Below are 5,000 nucleotides of genomic sequence, written 5' to 3' on the forward strand. Positions count from 1 at the left end.
ATGGGGAACCCCTCGGGGCTTAAAGGGTTAAGAACAGAGACTTTATCGTCAATAGATTCCAAGCCATAAACGACACTTAACGAGAGAGTTGAGAAATCTTGTTGGTAGGCGTTCTCCTCGAAGTTCTTCATATTACGAATAAACTTGCATCGGGGTAAGTACTTCTTCACCCGCACATTAACAGTGGCATAGACTGCATCATGGTCACTTATGGACGAACATGGTAGAACATCAGTGTGACTGATTGTTTGTGGATCATTAGAGATCAGATGATCTATAAGGGTCCTTGATGTTGGTGTGACTCTGGTCGGTTTAGAAACGTGCTGAGTGAGGTTGAAGGACTGCAAAATGCCAGTATATCGCGAAACAAGTGGATCAGAAACATTGAACATATTGATATTCATATCTCCTGTCATAACAAACATGCCTTCCCAGGTTGGTACAATGTTGGAGAGAAGGTCCTCAAACTTCTCAATCCAGTCGTTGCAGTTTAGGATTCTAGTGGACCCATATAACACACCAAGTAGGAGTTTGCTGTTTTTGTTTTTACCAGGAATTTCAAGCCAGTAAGTTTCAATATCTTTGCGGCGCTAAAACACAATTGAGTCTTTGATATAGGCGCCAACACCACCGCCCTTACACACATTACGATTATTGTAGCACATCTGATATCCAGGAACAGAGACATGTTGCAACAGAGGTGGGTTGTCTTTAAGCCAGGTCTCACTAAGTGTAATAATATCGAAGTTATAAGAATTTATTAAAACTGTGAATTCCGCAAAGGTGGATGTCATGCACTGTGTATTAAGATGCATAATTGACAAGTGGCTGTTGTTGGCCGGAAGAGCACTCTGATGGCGATCCAGCAAGTTGTCGATTGAGGTTTCAGTTGCTTGGTGATCTAAGCAATCTGATCTTACATGATTGAAAGGAAGTGTCGACCATAAGCAACAAGAACACGTCCACGTGCCAAGGTTAGCAGACTCAGACAAGCCCTATCCCACACCTCCACGGAGCGCAAATGCACTAGAGACAAATGCCCTATCTCTAACACTGGATTATGTTTACGAAGAAATGCAGTGTACCAGCTCACGTGTAACAGCTGCGACCAACAATATATTGGTAGCACTACACGCTTCATCCATGATCGCGTAAGAGAACATATCACCAACGAAAACTCCTCTGTTAAAAAACACATCTATTCCTGCCAGAACGAAGACTACAAAGGCATTGAGGTCAAGATAATTATGAGCGAAAACGACCCCGCTAATCTACGCCTCCAAGAAGCATTTTACATTAGAAAGTACAAGCCCACACCCAATTCCCGAGAAGAATGTACTGAATTCGCAGACCTCCTATTTTAACATTCTATTTTAGAGACGATTCCTAAGCGCTCTTAGAGGTCCTTTGTTTAGAGACAATCCATCATTAGAGCTTTGTATTCTACTCACAGTTTATTTCTATAGCTTTCATACATACATCACATTTTTTACACATTTCACCCTACACCTTCTTTGCATATATATAGCGCGCGCGGAATATTTTCTCATCCCTGATGATGCCGTTGATCGGCGAAAGCTTGGATTTTAGTTTTTACTTTTAAACAGCAGTTTAAGGCCTCAACAGAACATTTATATATATATATTGATTGTGATTGGTCAATACACAATTGACGTGTCAGAATGCAATAAAAGTGTTCACGGGTTTTCTAACTCGCACAGTGAAAGCCGCCTCCGAGATCCATAGACAAAAACAATTAGAATAACATTCTGTTTCTCTTGCTACTGTATTTGTTCACCAAAAAAATGTTACTTCCCCAACAAATAATTATTCATTTAGCTACGGATATAAGTGTCAAATGTTTCTCGTGATCGAAGTGTTCCAAATGTTACAAAAGGCAAAAACACATGCAATTCGCTTAGGGAATCACGTGACACAAGAGCTGACCGAAACAACCGAAAATCGAGCGGGGCTAACTAAAACACCAAATTTTGGCATTTTCAGGTTCATTCCGGTATATTTCGCTTTATTTACATGAATGTCATTCCGCCTAATCCCGGTGTCATTCCGGCTCGCTGCGGTATATTCGGGTACCATTCTTGTTCATTTTGTTTCATTCCGGTGTCATTCCGCTTCATTCCGGCATATTCCGGTTTATTCCGGTATATTCCGTTCCGTTCCATTCCGTTCCGGTGTTTAGTAACGCCCAGTAAGATAATTTTTGTATCATCTACACATGCAATGTCCATGCACATGTGGATGACATGACATGAGGATGACCACGCAATTAATAAAAGTTTCCTTGTAATACCTTTGCACCCACTGCAAACTTCTGCATGAAACTCTTGTATTCAGGACGGTTTGCGTCACAGCCAAGAAACAAAACCGATCTCTCGTTGAATATTCTCCGCATAAATTCCACCTCAGCATTCTCGAGGGTGTTACAAAAGTCTTCAAAGTATCTTTTACTGTTTGGCTAAAAGTGGCAGAACCACAAATTGATAAAAATCGAAAAAAAAAAAAAGCTTTAATCTGCATAGCAACACATTCTTCCTTATCTACTTCATGTTCTTGCTTACCTCAGGGATCTCAGTGACTCTAAGCAAGTGAAATATATTTTAAAACATGCTGCTATTGGTGCTTTGGAAGAGTTTCCTGAAAATACAAGAAAAAGCCGAACTGCAGAACGTATGTAGTTTTAACCTACCAGTGTTCGCGATGTACAGCCGCTGTCTCCAAAACACTTGATGATCAAATCACGGTGAAGGTTGGGCCAGCAACAAGATATGCACGATATCTGAAAGAGAGATCGCGCGGAATTTTTCTTAAGAGAGAACAATACAATATATACATGGATAACGTTATGATACGAAGAAATGCTGATATATTTTGCAACGAGTAATAACAGCCAGAGAAGAGCAGCTTTCGAGCACAGCTTCACTGCTGCTAATTTGCACTTTTGTCCTTACAAGGACAAAGAGTCAATAAATCAAATCAAGGAGAGCCAATAAATAAATCAATTTCATTCAAGAAGAAAGCTAGTTTAAGTCAATAACAAGCCGTAAAAAAGAACAGGGATAAAATTTCCAGATATGAACTTTGTGAAGTGTAAAATATTTTAAAATTGCATTTAAATATCTTCTTCGAACACATGAGATACAAATCAAACAGGAGTTACAATAATTGTTATTATACATTGGTGTCACCAGCTCGATTTTGATTGGCTATAAGCACGCAGATAATTCTTGCTTGCTCCGTTCCTCTTACGTCATACCTACAGACAATGGATTTTATATATGTAGAATTGACGTCTTACCCACAGACAATAGTTTTATGCATGCAGAAGTGACCTCACCTAAAACACTAACCAGCAGTTTGATCAGTTTTGTCATGGCAGATCTCAGCTCAGGAATATGCATAATAAAACAATTATTGGATTCGGTTTTCGCACGACAGCGATAATTATCAAGGCCTCAGTTTGTGTTATCCGCCTCAGCCTTCGGCTTCGGCAAATAACACAAACTTGGGCGTTGATAATTATCGCTATCATGCAAAAACCGAATCCAATAATTGATAATGTCGTATATGAAATCTACGAGTTGATAGCGAAGCGCGCGTGCGGAGCACCATTGCCAAGAAAATATGGTAATCGATGGTAACCCATCTGTGCGTGAAAATGTGGTTTTGGTCACCCTACGACCGTCCACCCCTCCATGCATGCCAATGTGACCAATTTCACGTGACCATATCGCGGGCTCAAGATTAGAGCTCATCGAGGTCGGTATGTACTTTAAGTAGGGTTATTAAAGTGTATCATAATAGTGTGTAATGACATGTAATACATAAAATGTTATGTATATGTATATCCATGTATATCCATGCATACCCATGTATACCCATTTATATCAATGTATACCTATGTATATCCATAAAACGTTAACCACTGGGTTTCGATTGGATCGCAGGCTCAAGCCAGATTAACTTTTTCTAAGAATAAATATCCCGGGAGTTCCGCTTTCAAACTTCGCTAAATCTATATATTATTGAGTCAGTGGGCTGGATAAAAAGAAGTGATAAACACTAATAAGTTTGCATACTCATTAATACTCATTAACAACAGGGTTAATGTCGGTTTTTTTGTGGACAGTTGTTTCCCAGCTATGAAATAGCAAGCTGGCGTTGCGCTTCAATTTTCATTTCCTTGATGGTATCTGAGGACATTTTAAACGAGATATTTACTGACCTGATCAAGTCGAACTTTTTCTCCAACCCTTCCCGTCCTCCACAAGTAACGTTCCAGGAGGTCATCCATATTTGTCGTAATAATTAGAGGAAATCGCCCCACATTCCTAAGGGCATCATGAATACGGGACGGTGTCTTCTGAGCATTTGCCAAGAAAGCCTCCTCAAGGTCAAATAGTGTGTCGATTCCTTTCTATCAAAGAAGTTTAAAAAGCAAATTCATAGGTATGAATGTTAACCCTTTACATACTAAGGGGGTAGGGGCTATTTTACATAATTAAGAGCCCCAGGACTTCAATTGCTTGTCAGGCAAAACAATTACACAAAAACCTGAAAAAAACATACATATTTGAAAGCAAGAGCATAAAATGTTTGTTCCTGTGGAATAGGCAAATTGTGGGATGTACATGTATAAAAACACATGACAGCAAGGATGGCGCAGTGGTAAGAGTACTCGCCTCCCAGGTATGTGGCCCAGGTTCGGTTCCCAGATCCGGCATCATACGTGGGTTGAGTTTGTCGGTTCTCTACTCTACTCCGAGAGGTTCTTTTCCGAGTACTCCGGTTTTCCCCTCTTCTCAAAAACCAATATGATTCGATTTGATTTCATTTGTACACGAGCCCACAAGCTATTCAGCTTTAAACAATATCGTGTTAAAATAAAGTTGTATTACTACTACTACTACATAATCTACACAATTATGTAGATTTTTGAAGATATTGTTTCAAACGTTTTGTAAAGTAGCGGAAATATTTCT

General features: G+C 39.6%; 1 pseudogene; it reads right to left on the reverse strand.

Moving 5' to 3' along the window:
* LOC138006210 (uncharacterized) overlaps positions 1 to 5,000 on the reverse strand; it is a 35,796-nt pseudogene that overhangs the window by 23,363 nt on the left and 7,433 nt on the right.

This window comes from Montipora foliosa, chromosome 6 (genome assembly GCF_036669935.1).
Source record: "Montipora foliosa isolate CH-2021 chromosome 6, ASM3666993v2, whole genome shotgun sequence".
NCBI classification, from domain to species: Eukaryota; Metazoa; Cnidaria; class Anthozoa; order Scleractinia; family Acroporidae; genus Montipora; species Montipora foliosa.